Genomic DNA, 18,085 nt, shown 5'->3' on the forward strand with positions numbered 1-18,085 from the left:
ATATTGTCTTAAATTAATGAATAAAAATAAAATAACACAAGAAGCACTACAGTTATAAGGCTACCCTTCTGTGTCATTTTTCCGTATGCAGAGGGTTAAAAGACAAAAACTAAGTTATGACTGAACTGATGGACACATGTTCTATTGATATGACTTTAAATAATGAAGCTACAAAAAATAACACAAAAAATCGACACAGGTTAAGTTAGCCCACATGCAACTTAGGGTGAAGATTCATCCTGGTCCCGGGAATGCAGTGCAGACAACTAAAGTGCAGACTGCTTTCACTCAATAGACCTCCCACCGGGCAGGATACAGTACAATACATGGTTGTGTCAGCTGTTAACCTCCTCTTCTTCTTGGTTTCTCCCCTCCTCCTCCTCTGCTCCTTTGTGTCTAGTTGACTGCTGCTTAGACAGGCCTCTGGGTGAACAGTTCAACAGTCAAGCATCTTAGCGAACATCCTCTGACACCCAAGTCAAACGCCTTGTGTTTCAAATCGGCTGCTTGCTCTCTGGAGAATCTGACCACTTCCCCAAATCCATCTCCTTGCAGCATTTTACTTCAAATGGGTAAAATGAAGACAGGTGGATGAAGGAGAAAAAAAGAAAACTAGCCTTAAGGTAGAATTATGCTTGTACTATATCTGAATCTGACCTTTCTCACTCTAGACAAGAAATAATGGAAACAAACCATTAATACTAACTGGAGAACAATAATTTGCTGTCTGATAACCTTGTAGAAGATAAATCAGAAATGGCACAATTCCTTTTATTAAATTTATTTATATTTTGGGTGTCAAGAAAAGATGAGCTTACTCGTTAAAACCTTCCAATCTCTGGATTACTCCGGTTCTTCTAATTTCAAATTTGCCTCAGGCAAAGAACAGGCTCATTTCCTGCTATGTCAAAATTAATGAACAAGATAATTTTGGGGGAATCAAGGGAAAACACACTTGCGTTTTCACGTGTGTCTGTGCTTGTAAGGTGTACAGACAATCAGGACTCTAAAAATACCCCCATACCTGCCTGTCTTTCGATCCAAGATGATGTTTTAACAAAACATATTAAATTGTAGCAATGTGTAAAATCACATCATTTTTGTTCAATTATTGCCAATTAACTCTCATATTCAGTTCTAGATGTTATGGAGTCAAATAAATGTTCACAGCAAGATGTTTTCTTGTGTTTGTCTGTGACAAGTGAAAAAAATAGCATTTGTTTTATTTGATGTCAGTCACTTTAATTGATTCTCCAGTATTATAAATGTAACTTTTAAAAACTAAGACATCCTTATTTTTTTTAAAGACTGAAAGGTAAAATATTTTGCAAATGCATTTTGTACTGATGGATCATGGCTAGGTTTTAAGAAAAGCTTGAAATCAAAACCAAAACAGAAGTAACACCAATAGGGCTAGTTGCTTAAACTAGCCCTATTTGGCAATCTATTCAAATTAATGAACGTTAGAGGTTACAGAGCAAGAAATTTGAGTAGCAAGTCCCTAAACTAATTTGCAAGAGCATTTTAACATTATTTCATGTATTGTTTGTTAATCCACAGGCACATTTTTAGCCCCCTTAACTCCCTTACAGATGCTGATTGGAGCCCAGCAACCATAAGAAAAAATTGAAACACCTTTAACTTAGTTAAAATTTGGGCAAATTTTAACTAAGTCCTTAGTTAAAATTTGCAAAAATTTGCAAATTTTAACTAAGTCCTTAGTTAAAATTTGCCCAAAAGGAAGGAAAAACACAACCTGGCAAACATGAGACACTGAAAGGTGGAAGTAAATTGGATTAGAAAGTTTCTGATTAGAAACATTTTTTTGTTGTTTGGATGGTACTAAAGTCCAGCAACGGTACCATAAGAAAGAAATCCCACTGGAGATGTATTCAAAGCAGCAGAGTGAAAATGATTCCATCACAATCTGCAGAGTATTTTCCAAAATGGACCAATGGACTTTCGAGTTGTAAATGGACATGGAACTTCAGCTGATGATAGCTTTCAGTGGGCAGTCACCTGTCCGATAAGGGTTTATTCCTCAAAAATAATGCTCGTCTTTTGGACTTTCCTACATATTCACTTGATCTACTCTCCATTCAGTGCCAAAATATTCTGGCATTGACAGCAAGGAGAGTTTATAGAAAAAGGTATCAGTTCCACAGTGCATGCTCTTCATGAAGCCATTTTCCACACCTGGAGTAATGTTTACACCAGCCTACTGCGAGCATTTGCATTAAGCATGCACAAACAAATATTTGAACTTATCATGAGCCACAGGACAACTCATACATGATTCCGCAGTGTGAAATGCAAATACATGAAAATTATTCTCCAGTCACAAAATGTTGTTCGGGAGCGTATCATCACCAAATAATTTTCTGTAGCTTTCTTGCAACATGAACTGACTTTGACCTAAGTTTAAGCTTTGTGGAAGCTGCTTCAGGAGAAACAGTGTAAAGAATGATGTACCATTACATCATTCTGAAAAGTGCAGACGGCACATTTGACATGCATGTGAAGGTGAGGGATTCGGCCTACCTCTATTAAAAATGAAAGACCTGGACTGTAACATTGCTTTACTGATACAAGAAGTATGGTATTCTTTAAAGAAGTCTTTGTACAGCAAAAAATATAGAGCACTGACAAAACTTCTTAGTGAATATTTTTTTTAAGGTGAAGTATTAGGCTTTTGGCTGTGACTTGTGGCAAAAAAAAGCATCTTATTTGCACGAGATTTTACTGTTTTTCATGGTTCTTTACCTTTCGAGCTTACTGCTTTGGCTTTTTTTTCTGGTGTTAATTGAAGGTCTAAGTTTTTATTAAACTAAAAATCATTTTCTGAAAAATCTGACAATGAACAAGGTGTAAGGTATTTCTTTATGTAGTGTTTCTATAAATGTTATAATTTCAAAAGAAATGTTACGATTTCTTTGGAAATCACAGCCTTGACCTTGATGATGGATGTATGGCCTTTGGACAACTTTTCCTTTGTCCCTTTAATGAGAACAAATCAGGCTGACAGACTATCTTCTACCAGCCACCTTTAATCTGTTTTCTGGTTGAAACAACTATTAGTTGTTGTGCAAAGAGAAGCAAGATAATTGAAAACATCTCTTACCTGTAGACAGCTATGGGTCTAATCAAATCAAACACTTATTGAAGGACTTTTCACTTTGGAGAGAGAGGAAAGGAGAAGGCAACAAAAACAACATTACCTCACAACATTTTTGTAAGTGCTTTAAAACATTTTGCTGATGTACAAAATATCTTGGTAGGAACAAAAGTATTTCCACTGAAGAAAGACAAAACTACAGAGTATATAAAAAAGTGTGTGTGGAAAAAATGGACTGTGAAAAGACCAAAGGAGTTGTCAGACCATCTCTCCCACCTCAGTGAATCTGCGTCTGTCACACTCTGAGACAGCTGTTCCTATGGGGAGAGCCAGCAGGCAGATAGAGCCCCTCTAAGCCTCTCGACACATTTTCTTCCTCCATCCATCAACCGTCACTCTCACTTGGATCTTTCTTCTAAGTCCATTCTGTTCCTCACTTCTAATACTCACCTTGAGCTATTGTTTTCTGCATCACTCATTCCTATTCCTAATATTATTAGATTAACTTTGAGAACAAAAAACAGTTTCTCTCATTAGGCTCATTTGGCAACTGGCCCTGTTTCAGCTGGATAAAAGAAAATATTAAAAAGAAAACGAAAATCAGCATGTTCTCAGCCTACAATTCAAAAAATGTATGTACTGAATACTGTAAGAACCTATATGATTTATGCAGCCTTCTACCTCTACCTGCAGCTGTGAAAGTCAAATCTAAAATCATATCATTATTCCTGAATAATAATGCTCATCTTTTGGACTTTCCTACAAATTCACAAATCTATATTCCATTCAAAATATTCTAGCATTGACAGCCAGGAAAGTTTATATAAAAAGATATAAACATACACAGACAGTGTATGCTCTTCATGAATTGCAAAAAATCTAAACAACAGAGACCCCTATTCCTACAGGACAAGTCTCCGTTTGACTCCGTGTTCTAAAGCCACTGCTAATGGAATATAATACAACTAATTTCTATGTTTGGTGAGGTATTTGAGTTTGTTCAATGGCAGAGACAAGCGGGATACAAGGTCAGATGATCACACGGGTGGGTCAATGTGGCTTACATGCATCATTGAACAAAGCCAAATCAAACTGAGTTTGGGCATTGAGCCATGTGAAGATGACCACTTGCATAAAATGGCAAATATTCACTTTAGTGAAAAACATCTTATCCAAAGGCATTGTCATTGCTTCAGCTGTGCATTATGTCTAACATCTATCAATATAGCTGTCTCATTAAAAAGTTCAATCAGGATCCTTCTGTTTTCTCTGTTACAGGAGATGGTTTATAACCATGATGGCCATACTCCAAAGGCTTCAAGTCTTACAGATGTAAATCTGAAAAAAATACCTTTCAGATATTACAGTACCCAAGAAAGTTTGGATACTATTACATCAGTACAGACTTCACCTCTATGCCATAGAGATTTAATTCAGTACTACATCTAAAAGAGGGTCCAACAAGGCAGACATAATAAAGTAGCCAGATAGATTAATTTTCAGCTTTTTAAATGATTAAAATTTATGTTGACCAATTCTGATGATTTTATGCATGGTGCAACATGAAAGTATTGTATTGTTTAAATGTGCTAAAAAAACAAAACAATGATGAAACCAGCTGCACTCCTCCTCTCTTCTCCTTTCCTCATCTCTGGCTCATACATGTCCCACATGACAAAAAGAGGATTATCCACAGTTCTCAGCTGATTATGAGGCAACACTGGTCAGGGTGATATTTGACCTCCCTCAGTCTGCACAAGGAAATCCTGTTTGTAATCCTGCCTTCGTTAACATGCTCCGGTCTACCTCCCGACCCACACGCACCACAGATAAAGCAGGAATCCTAAAAAAAAAAAAAAAAAAAAAAAAAAAACTACTACCACTGCTTGAAGAAATCAAGAGAAGCCATGTTAAGCACTGATGGATACCACCTAAAAGTATTTTGGTGGAAAAATCTACAACTGCATGTGGTTAACACTCCCTTTGGGACACTGCGCTAAAGTTCAGAAAGACACTGGGGAGTACAGTGAGAAGCAGTGTCAAGAAAAATGAAAGACATAGAATCAGAAAGATGTGTATCAGCACCAGGAATAAAAAAAAGAACGTGGAACAAAGAACAGGGAAAAAAAAATGAAGTGATGCACACAAGGCAGGCTGCGAACAGCACTCGCTTCTTATGTTGGTGGTGGTAGAAGCACTGAAAGAGGCAGAGCTAAACAGAAAAGAAGCAATCTGCTCCCAAAGACAAGTAGATGAGCAAGGGCAACATCCAACACAGGTGAAATGAGAATGCGATTTACATTTATTTGCTGTGCTGTCACAGTGAGTGTCATATATGCTGCATAAATCCCATATATTTTAGAAGGCAGACAGTTGGCCAAGGCACATTTAGGGGTTTATTAGAGAGGCAGGTAATAAGATGTGTATTTATGAGGAGTAGGAACATCGGTGACATCGGCATCACCTATTCATAAGCCTGATGATGGAATCGTTGTTATTCTCCCCTCCTGTCTTATGGGCGGACAAAGAAGAACTCTGAGGTGAGATAGGGGAGAATGGAAATGAAGACGAAAGTGCAGCCAGAAACCAGCAGAGGCTTGAAAATAATAGAGACAAAGTGAATAAAGGAACAAGGGGAAAATGAGTTTGTGAGCGGAATAAAAAAATAAGGACAAATAAGGAATGAGACAAAGAAACAGGTGACAGAATTAGAAGACAAAAACAAGATGGGAAGGGAGTTGAAACAAAATAGAGAGCAATTACCAGAAGAGCAAGAAGAGTATTTCAATAAACCTGTACAATGTCGATTCTGGTGAGAACATCCACTCTTTGGACCCTGTGTCATGAATACCAATGATTCAGACACACCGTAACTGGAATTCACAATGTATACAGACAGCAAAAGCAGCAGTATTAGATATTCCTCCTGAGCATTGACGGGAAGGAGGAGCAGAGAAACAACACATGGCCTTCCTTCCAAATGAAGGGCAGAGGGCAGAATTTGTGTATCACTCCTAGCATAGTTCCCTCTTTCTTTTCAAACATTTTTTGCACTGCAAGAAAAAGAGAAAAGACTGCAATAGATAAATGTTTGTTATTTGTCTTTTGCCAAGTTGATCTTATTTTGCTGCTTAGTATTTTTTCTTAAGCCGTTTAAAGGATTACAGAATTATAATGCTTCAAGAAGTGTTTAAACCTGTCCTGATTCTGGACAGGTTTACTTTTTCACCTGTGCAGCTTAATACACTAGGCAGGAAACTTCTTGTCTCCACGAGAATAACAGATGGCGTCCGACACCACCTGGGCATGACGTCAGAAAGACCAACGGAGAGCCGTGAAATGCCAAGATCCAAGAGTTGTGCTGGTAACGGTTTAACATGAGCAAGTCTTATGACATTTTTGAGTGAAAAGGTCATCCCAGGACCCATCACCATGTTGCTTAATCTTTATTTTTATTTATTTTTTTTTGTCTTAAGAAGACAAAGCAAAAGACAAAGGACAAAATCTACATTGAGGAGTTTCTTGTCATGAGCATTCTGAAAAAATATTGGAATAAAGCTAATAATGATCATACATTCAGCTTTCTGTGCTCAATGCAAACTCTGTTTACGCAAGAAAGCCTAAATGTTATGGTAGGTAGAAGAAAAATCAAATGCGACACATTTTTCTCTAGCACAGAAACATCACATCTCTAGGAGAAAATTGGAAATATCACACTTTAAAGTATACTTCTAAATTGACTGGTAGCAGTGCATTTTGCTTGTGGGAGAGTATCCAAGTATTTCCACTTTTATTAACACAGGAAATGGAAATAATGGGAAATTTAGGGTAGTTATGAACAAAATGCATGTTGTACTATTCTTGTGTCACTAATGGTAATGTGAGGCAGGAAAAACAACCGCATAGTGCTCAGGGTGGCAGGCAGAAAAGATTACCTTAAAACAATGACCTGTCCTGAATGCTCTTTAAAAAGAAACGGGTTGAAATTGAGTTAAACTATGAATACATGCTACTTTTCAAGTTCAATTTTGTACTTCTATATCAAGATACAAACAGTTCATTGGGAGGAATATTTAATGTCAATACTATTGTACATGTATTGGATCTGTTGCTTCATCTGCCTGTTTTGGAAAACATAAGGCTGATTTTTTGCTGTGGTTTGGACATTGACAGAACTCTGGCTTCAGACAAGCTGAATCCACACAGCTTGCCTGCTTCAGTCAGCATTGCCTCCAGAGTTCTTCCTGGTCACGCACCAACAGCTCCTGTCTGAGAGGAAATAAATAGGCTTAGCTCTTTGTCTTTATCCCAGTTATCCATACAAATGCACAAAAGCCTGATTGCACGAGGAGGAGAAAACACAGCAAGGGCAAATTAGAAGACTTGGCAGCGAGTTTCTGCCAAACCATGGCCTGAATGTTTTTGCTTGCATGGACACATTCCTCAGTAGTCCCACCCTATTATTATTAAATGTGTGTAAATGTGCAGTGTGTGGGGAATGCAAATGATGTTGAACTTCTTTAGAAGAGGCAGATCTTTGGCACAGTGACCCACTAAGCCTATTTAAAGTTCTGCTCTCACTCTGACATGTGACAAGTGCTATATTGAAAATGTATCATCAGACACATGGTCATGATTTAGAGAATAGCAACCGTCAACATTATTTTGGTTGTTCTTAACTGCAAGAAAAAGGTTGATGATAGTTTAAATTATGAAAGCCAGATTTTCTCTCAAATGAAGAGATTCATTTTACATGATTTTACATTGAAGGTGAAGTGGAGGGCTTCACTGCTTTCACTGACACCCATGGAAATAAAACCTGTGCATATAAACAATGTGGCAAGGGTTTTAATGAAGTCAGTGCTTTTAGTTTCTTACAGAACATTTATTGTCTTGCTGTTATATGTATGACTGCATTTCTATGGCTGCCAGCTATTAGGACATGTTGATGTCCTTTCTGACTATTCCCAAGGAAATAGTTTTAGACAGAAAGATAATGTTGCACATACATTTGTTATTTAACTTATCAAAGTAAGTATGCAGCTGCAGTCTTCCAAATTTAAAAAAACTCAAAAGTGAAAACATCTTCCACCTCTTGCACAGCTTACTAGCAGAGACCACACACTCTGATACAGCAATTACTTGTCTGTTCTCTGCTGTTTATTTGGCATTCAGTGACAAATGGTCACTTGGTACTGTAGCACTTTAACAAGCCTTTTGTGGGGGTGATGGCAGTTTGGAAGAAGCACATTTGTCACAACAGTTAAATTTTAACTCTCATCTGAGTTGTGATAAACACGTATGCACTGAGAAACATAAAAATGTTGTGCAGGATGGAACATCCCATGCAAACAAATCAGAAAAGTCCAAAAAGACGCTATAAGAAAAAACAAAAAAAGGTTGATTTGGTAACAATGAATCTACACGTTAAGAACAAATGTAACAAAGTAATATGATGCCATAAATATGAAACATAAATAAATAACAGTGGTCCTCTCCATTGTTTTACGAAGCAGATAATTCTAAGAATGAAAAATAAACATTTGTTAATAATGTCAGTCAAAAGCAGAAATTTCCTCCATCTGCTTAAAAACAAACCTTTTGTTTGAAACAAAAAGTGAAACATATGAATAATAATATGGCATCTAAATATGCATTGTCTGATGTAACGATGTAAATTTAACACAAACTATTTTCTTGATTAGAACAATTTTTAACCAATATACGTGGATGGGTGGCCACTTACTGGAGGTTCAGAACAATGGGAGAGTGAAGGCAAATTCTGAGTCAATTGAGGAAGTGTGTTTATCTGCACCTGCAGTGTAATTTCACATCACTGCTTTATCTTCCATTTCAACAATTAAAATGCTTTAAATTAGCATGAAGTCAAATTTAAGATTAAAAAAAGTAACTGCAGAGAGAAAACTAGATTTTACTATAGTTTTCTTGAAATAACATCTTTATGGTAACATTACAGAAGTGTAGTGAAACCACCATGAATACAAACACAAATATATTACATAGTGAGAAGTAGAACTATAAAATAACTGCATTGTTCACAAATGTAAAGTGTAATTTTGGCAGGAAGATGCCAGCATTATGCAGGACAGAGAAGACATGCTAGTTCAAAACAGAGCAAAAATTACATCTATTCTAATGATGACAAAAATCTTAATGATGCCATTTTTGTCAAAATCTTTTTCCATCCATCCACTTATCCTTGCAGGGTCACTGATGCCCATCTCCACTGGTCATCGAGCCTCTTGCTCTGAATTTTAAACATACTGGACTTGTGATGGAGGGCTTTTAAAATAATTTTCATGATGGCCGCTTTTTAAGTCTCAGAGGAACTACAGTCAGATAATAGTTGTTTTGATTTCCTGCTCATGACTTATATACTTATAAAGCAAATAAGTCTACAAGATGTGATAATACTGAATATTTTAGACCCTCATTTCCTGTCTTATAAGAATGAGCGAGCACATTAACAAAATCTGTGATGTGTGTGCAGGTGCACTACATGAACAATTATATTATTGTAATCAATTATCTCTGAACATTTGTTTCATTTTGCCACTGAGGGAAACACCTCACACAAATGGAAAGTAAGGATGGGTCCTCAATGCAAGGTGACAGCTTCAGTCTGAACATATGGAATCTACTTGTCTTTGAATTTAATGCTGTTAGTACAAACTGGCAGACTACACATGGCAATACAATTAGATTACCCACAAAGTAATTAAGACCCCAGTGTCACTGGTTCATCTTCCGATTACCTGTCCAGTGCGATTTCTCACTAGGAGAGGTATGGCTGGAGTTTGGCCACAGTTTTACCTCTTATCTCATCAGGCTAATCAATTCTGCATCAGTGAAGTATTGCTCTGTGTACACCAATTCAGACGACCTCTACTTCAGCTGTAATTTAACAGTTATTGATACATGAAAGTTTGGAATTAAGCGGTATTGAATGAAGTGAAGTTTTCAATTGGAGGCTTTTTAAATTGGAAGAGGAAATACTTTGAAATGGTCCATTAATACATAAAGATGTTAGAGAAAACTTAACTTCAGTTTGTTCTGAAGTTAAGTACAAAGTAATACATAGCTTGTATATAATTTTTTTGAGCGATATCAGTGTGGTCAAACTATAACTAACATGAATATATTGTTACTAACAAATTATACCCCAATTTTCCCTGGCTAATAAATCACAAATTTACTGGACTGTGATTACTTGACTTGGCCCCAAACTTTGAGGTAAGTCATGAGTATTTGTTTCTGAGACTTTAGTGTGATTTAAGTCTATTGACTATGACTCATCATGATCAAAATGTAGTGAATATGAATAAAAAACTCTACATCTGATGACAAAGCAGAAGCTCAACTTATAACTTTCTTAATGTATTTGACAAAATGAACAACTAAAAGAACTTTGACGCATATCTGACTGGACCAAGAAAGTGGAACTGCAAACGCTCACAGTTGTTACAAATCATCCACAGTTCCATCTTTCCAAAGTCTACAAATTTACAGTTAGCCAGATCCATTTCACACATATCTGACAAGAAATTGTGTGTTCTCACCACTTGTTATAAAACTGATTCAGAGTCTGGCAACAGCTTTTCATCATAGCAGCTTTGGCCAAGCAAGCAAGCTGTCTTTGAAGAGTGTTCCTGCTGACCAGGAGCTGGATTAGAGGATTAACTAATTACCAGTAAAAGAAAAGGGCAGCAAACAAAGATGGGTTTTAATCTGCAGATGAGCCAGCTCAGAAGCCACTAATCAACCTGTGGATCACGACTTTCAACACTTCAGGCGCTGATAAGGTCAAAGAGAGGCACAAAGGCCTGAATAAAGAAATTTCAGTTGAAACTTCTAAAATATTTAAAATTCTGTTTGATAAAAATGGGCGAGAAAGTCAATGTCTTACTTCAATTGAGAACAATAAAAAATTAACAGTCAAAAAAAGCAGGAAAATGTACACACACAATAGAGCCTATATATTTTACTATGTACATAAAGATAAGCATCTCCTGTTTTCACTCAGGATTAACAGCATTATTTCTACTTGCAAAATACCAGAGTAATGAGTAAAGGAATTTTTTTTTTCCGTCTTTTTGAAATCTGACAGACAATTTTCCCGATAAAACATTAATGGACATTAAACTGACTGGTCAAATCTTTACAGAAAACAAAAAATCAGCCACAGAATACATACAAAAGTCCTTTCACACATAGAAAGATCCGGTCGCTGTGTTTATATGAAAAACATTCCTAACTTTTAATTCATGCTAAAGTCATAACTTCAAATTTCTTTTTGTTTAAATCTGTCCGCCTATGAACTGGGGTTTCAAGTCGCCTATAAACTGTGGTATAAACTGTATGGAGAATGAAAAACTAAAACATACAGAATGTGGACAAGGTACATATTTTAAATGGAAAATGTATCTGAATTTATCTGTTCAATGTGAAACAGTGGTAAAATTTAATTAATGATGACTAACATTATGTGTATATGTATGCTGTTTTTTTTTACAATCAAAACAGCTTTTAGTTGTGTGTTTAATGTCTGAACTGTCTCTAATGCATTAAAGGAGTGCTTATCTAAGATGCTTTCCATGAGCTAAAAATACGCAACCAGCTGAAATCAGAAATGTCTTTTCAGCACAACTGTAAAGTTACTGACAATTCGATAAATCCTCCCTCAATCTGCACTAAAAGTGCCATGCAAATGCTTAAACCCACGGTGCTAATGGTTCACACTCCGTCTGTCAGATTAAAGCTCATTTACTCGCAGCAGGGTCTTCAATTACCAATGATTAAAACCCCTTTTGGTGTTCCGTTCAAGAAAACCAATCTGTCTCGATCTGTCTGGATTAGGAAGAGCCTCAGGAAAGATGAAAAGAAACTTGGAAGGAGCAGGACAGGTAACAGCATAACTTAATGACTATTTTATACAATCAACATCACAAACACAGTTCAATTCTGGTGTTTTGTTTAATTTTCAATGTGACCTATGTTGACTTTGTGACATAAAGGTATGAAAGGATAATTTTCTAATTCAAATCTGGATAATAGATATTTATATTTATGGATATTGGAAGATTACAGACCTATCCAGCTGTCAATCTAAATTCTTTTCCAATTTTTTTTGTAAAATAGCTGAAGCTTAGTCAGGTTGGATGAAGAGCCTCAATACATTTATTTTCAAATCTTTCCAAAAAGTCTTCTTTGGATTTCAACAGATCAGTACAGCTTTATCTGTACCATCCCATTGTATCTCTGTTTGCTTCGAGCATCCAGAGGGGTGTATTGGAACGGAGGTTTAATACAAATACTTTACACACTTTTTGTGTTTTACATTTAAAACATGCTGTAAACCATTTATTAGTTTCCAAAAATAAAATATTCAAGGACTGTAGTTGCTTTTGCAAGGTCAACTGTCAGAGAAGTCAGTGACAGTTCTGCACATTTTCATGTAGGACCTGCACTACGTGTAAGACTTTATATCTGCATAATTTGATCTGAACCTGCTAAGAACAAACAAACAAATACAGGTAGAGCAAAAGGTAAAACAGGACACAGTCACTCTGTCAGAGTATGGGACATTGTTTCGATTCAATTTGTCATACAGAGAAAAACTAGAGCTACTTTTCTGCACTGGAGCTTATCATTTCAGTCTGTTTCCATTTACCCCACATCTGTCCCAGTTAAGTAAAGGTCTACAGCGTATGCAACAAAATAATGTAACACCTTTTTCTGATAATCTCTGAATCTGTAATATTACAACACACAGGGAACATGAGGAAACAAGCTTATTAGCTTTACAGTATCTGACTGACAGATACATTTCGTTTGATATTACTTCAGTGTAAAAAAAAAAGTGTATATCTTTATTTGGGGTGTGTGAATGTTTTGTTTCGACTCTGTGTGTGGCACATGCAATTGTCAGTTTTATTTATTACTCACAAGTGTAAAAATAAAGCTTTACACACACATACACAAACAGCCGTAGCAACTGTTTGCTGTGTATACATGTATGGGTCTATAGGGGAGGATTTAGGTGGCTGTCCAGGGGAGCAGTGAAGAGAAAAATAGGGTTTGTGTCCCACACACACAAACACAGTTTATATTTTTCACACAACTCTACCATCCCAATTCTTTCAGAAATAGGCCTCCTAAGGTTGGCTGCTTGAGTTAAGCTCCTTTTAGTCTTTGCTTGGTCCCGCAGACTATGAGGGACCTGTAAGGAACCCAGAGCACTCCCTGCAGCTCTGGAGTAAAGATTTAATTCAGCAGGCAGTAGAGGTGTTCACTTCCTAATATTGTCAGGTAAATCATCTGTGATTTGACTTGTGAAGAAGATATTTTCTCCCCTAAAATGAAGACAAATGAAGTGATATATGGAGGAAAAATCTGCATCATAAATCAATGTTAAATAGTGTTTGCTATTTGTCCATGGCAGTGTCAGTGTGCCAGGAGTCACACACTCAGCCCAACCCCTCTTGTGGCCCGTGATGTTTTTCTAATTACTCTGAAATATGATGGAGGGTGTCTCTATTCGAGTGTGTCGCACACTGTGGCACCACCGGCTGCCGAGACATACATCACTCTAATTGGCTCAAATGACTCTAATATATGCCACCATGTTGCCTTCATGGATCAACAGCGTCGCCTTCTGAAAATCAATGCAGGAATTGCATGCTGGGACAGAAGAACGCTGCTTTCAATAAGCAACCCAATGACTTTGGCATTTCAGGCATCACCTTTTCACTATCCACCCATGTTTAGAGAGGCAATTAGCCATAATTGAAAAGACATAGGAAATAGAAAGTGGTAAAATATGTCAGGAAGCGTCAGATTTGGTGCAGTGAGTGTGAGAATGTGAGGGCTAGTGGGTAGGTTAACATCCTTGCAACTATGACAAATCTTGACATTTAAAAGTAGCCTTTAAATATGTGAAATAAAAGGGTAGGAGGTTAAAACTGTTGATTTAGGTTTGCAGCAAAGCCAAGAAACAATCTGAGGAACAACTTCTCAAACTCCTTGTTAAATATGGTAGAGGATCCATGATCCTCTACAAGTTGAGAATAAACATAGCTTTTTGTTCATTCTTAAAAAGCTACAAGTATCATATCTGCAATACACTGGGATTTCAAAATAAAAATCTGTTTGACTTTTCAAACACAAACATGCCAGCAGTTGGTCTTTCAGTAGGAAAGAATATTGAAAAACTGTTGAAATTGTTCAAAGAGGCTGCCTATGTGGGGGATGGTTTTTCAAAATAGCACTGTATGGCACCAACCATAGGGTTAAAGTCTAAACAGAGGGGTCTGCAGAGATGTTACATGCCCTTTTCCTGACCCTAAAGCTGTACAAGTTTGAGATGGAGGGAAGGTCAGCCCCAATGATCCTAACCACAAACCTAAATGTTCATTGCACCCTAAACCTGTCCAGATTTGTGGATGACCCAAACCACACACTGATACTCAATCCACCGTCACCTCCACAGTCTTAAGACTGACCTGGTCAATTACAACAATAGACGCAGCTCCAGTAATACTTTTTAAACTTGGAATCGATGGAAGGGGAATGCTTTGATATGCACACAGTGAATTTCCAGAAGAATGTTATAGATAGAGCACCACAGTTTGAGCTTTATCCTTCCTTGAACTGATGTACTCTCTATCTATATTGTCTATCTGAGATTAAAAGACAGAAGGAGAAAACAAATTATATTGCTCAACAAGAGACATAGATCACTGACACCTTGGTGGAAGTGGAAAATAGTCTTGTTGTGAGGAGTTTTGTGATTTTATTTTTCCTCCCTTCATCTTATCCATCACTATCCTCTTTTCTCGTCCATGACAAAGCAGTTGAGGTAAAAACTTCAACATGGGCTGCAGGACTTCATTTAGGTCCATAAAATTGTCTGAGGAATGATGAAAATGGTCTTAGTGGTGATGTATCGCTGTTGTGCTCAAAACCTCTACAACACCAGGATTCTGACCGTGGCTAAAAAATAAACCCTGGGCCTGAGTTTTTGCTACGTTATCACACCAGTGCAGCTGTTGGTGCTCAAAGAGGCTCAGCAGCCTTCCTCTCACAGAAAGCGCATGGAAATGTTCCACTGAGAAAGATAGGGTTCATGGGGGAGATGAGGTGAGGCTGAAAGGGTGAGCAAAGGGGGTGATAGTGTGGAGAAAAAACATAAAAGAAAAAATTCTTCCAATTTGTCAACAATTTTTTGACAGATGCAATTTTTTAACTCCAAAATATGATGGATAGTGTCTCTATTCAAGTTTTTTTAATGCTTTGAACTTTAAAAGTGGTTCAAACAGAAATTAGAGACAAAACATGAGATATTTATACATTTTACTGATATATAAATTTCCCCTCTTTCAAACAAATGTTTAAAATTCACCTCACATTTCCTAATGTCCCAGAATAAGCCACAGTCTATTGAATTAAACACAAGATCTGAATTTATAACTTATAATATTATCAATACAGTGAGACATTCTTTCCTGAGCCCATTTCCGAAAGGATGTAATTTGGCTTCCCCATTCATTTTTTCCATTCTTAATTATCTTCTGTCTGATCACCAACCCCATGAAAGAGCATTATTAATTAAACAGACTATAATATGCTTATTTTCACACAATTAACACAAGAATAAAGCAAAATAATGTTTTTCAGATGAAATCACATAACATATTTGTTATTACTGACAGGCAAAAAAAGAGAAATAATTAAACATTTGAAAAAAATTTAGACATCAAAAGAACCAACACACAACTTGTGAGATAAAGATTGATCTGTCAGTTTTGTATCATTGAATGTGATGGCTTGCATGTCGGATGTCTCTCTAGGGATCAACACAGTTGTGAATCAGGCAGTGACAAAAAAAATCCTTAAAAGAGAATCAACTTTTCATTGAAATATTGATGTATTCTGTTGTGCCTGAATTGAAGACTCAGGCACTTTTCATATTTATGGATTCATAGGTCTAAAGGTAAGTAGAACATTACTATATGTGGGATGTGTACTTTTAATAATTCTGCTTTATTCTAAACCATTTATTAAAAATAATATTAGGACACAAAACTTTCACATACTGTCCCCATTACCTCTTAGTTGTCTTATCACGGTGAGACCTTGTAAGCGCATATAAAATGAAACAATGCCCTTTGTTGGTTCTTTCATGCTGTCAGCAAATTTCTATTGCTTATGTCTGCAGCTGCTTGTGTCATCCTGTTAATGGAGGGCTTTGTTTAAAAGTAAGTAATTGCAAAGTCACTTTTTTTGGGTTATGATTGACATATGCAGCATTTTAATAACAACTGAAGGTAACATACTTGTAAATGTAACTATGTGTCTGGAATATTAATACATTATACATAATTTAATGTAGTCAATTTGTTTGATACTGTGCATGTCAAAATAATTTCCCTCTCTATTTAAACAGGTTTTGACCAGAATTACATGCATTAGTTGGGTGTTACTTTTTTTTATATTGAATGAGTCCACTAATCATTTAAGCAAAATTTAAGTCAAATTATAGATAATGTCTCACTGCGTCAATCTTTTACTCAAACATATTAACACATTTTTACAGCATGACAGAAAATCTCTTAAAACCAACCCATGTGATAAACCTCAGGATTAGTGTGGATTAACCTCTGAGGATGTTGTACTGGATGGCAATGGTGCACTACAGGCTAACAACTGCCCAGACCTTTATTTACTCAATTTCGCATAATGCACTTTGATTTCATTTAAGTCGGCTAAACTGGGTTCACACCCAACTGATCAGCTTAATGCATGACCCCATGTGGAGATTTTTGTCTCTTTATGCCTTTCTCAATCCCCTGTCATTTAGTCTTCTTTATGCTCCTCATTAGCCTGATATCCTAGGTGGACGGCAACAACAGCCACCGGTTTGAAGTGGTTAAACTGGCAATCTGTCAAATTGAGGCTTTAAAGGAAAACTACTCCTTCCCTTTCCTTTTGTCATACACACCTGGATTGACATGACTGCCTGTTTTAGTGTCTTATCAGCACTCCTTGATGTCTATATTCTGCACAAAAGAGGAGACAGAGGATCCATTAAGTCATGCATGAACTGAAACAATCTATAAGAGAGTGAGAATAACATGGACTCATGGAGAAGAAAGGGACATAGGCCACTAATTTATTGCTGTGCATGCAGTAAATTATTTTCATCCCCAGGATGTTTTCTACAGATTTTATGTAGCACTTCACCAACTTTAACTTCAAAGAATTGTATTTTTACTTTTTTTTTCTTTTAGAAACATTTTGTTTTTTTTACCATCAGGTCAAGTTTTCTTGTAGACTTGATTTTGACTTTCAACTTATTGTTTTAACAGAATAATAATATTTTATCTCTTACACAAAAAAACTAACGACAAAACTAAAAAAGGTGCAATGCTCCTTTGATGCTGGCTCTCTTTACCAAGCTTCACACAAAGGCAGTCATTAGTTACTCACCAAATGTTACAGTGATGTGGTTTCTCAGAATTTTGCAATAACCCATAAAAATGTCAGTTTTAACAATAAAGAATTTAGTAGTCCTTAAGCTAGTTTCTCGGCTAGCTCAACACACATCTACAAAGTCTGCTAGCATTAGCACTTATTACCCTCCAGAAGTATGTCCCATTTTCTACACAATACTGATATGAAACTGCATAAAGTGACTCATTAGTGGACTCTCAATTCAATAACATATTCAACTTTTAAAGGATACCAATATATATGCATCAAAATACATCTTTACTGACCTGTGATATAGAGAAGATCAGGCATATGGGCTTATTCTTCTTCTGTGTGCTCAACTTTCTCTATTCTACCTATGCGAGAGGCGCCCCTGATGGTTGTATGTGGAATCGCACTGACTAACTGAAATAACACTAGGTCGTTTGATTTACTTACAACTCTACACATGAAAGAATT

The 18,085-nt window shown here is 36.5% G+C and overlaps 1 long non-coding RNA gene across 1 annotated transcript; it reads right to left on the bottom strand.

The window, feature by feature from the left end:
• Window positions 1-7,260: 7,260 nt before the first annotated feature.
• On the bottom strand, window positions 7,261-17,960 carry LOC129352475 (uncharacterized). The gene is made up of 3 exons (XR_008604884.1): window positions 17,914-17,960; window positions 17,136-17,193; window positions 7,261-7,384 (listed from the first exon to the last, which is right to left on the bottom strand). It is a non-coding gene; the product is annotated as an uncharacterized LOC129352475 (long non-coding RNA).
• Window positions 17,961-18,085: the final 125 nt, after the last annotated feature.

Source organism: Poeciliopsis prolifica, unplaced genomic scaffold (assembly GCF_027474105.1).
Source record: "Poeciliopsis prolifica strain line A6 unplaced genomic scaffold, Auburn_PproV2 SCAFFOLD076, whole genome shotgun sequence".
Lineage (NCBI taxonomy): Eukaryota > Metazoa > Chordata > Actinopteri > Cyprinodontiformes > Poeciliidae > Poeciliopsis > Poeciliopsis prolifica.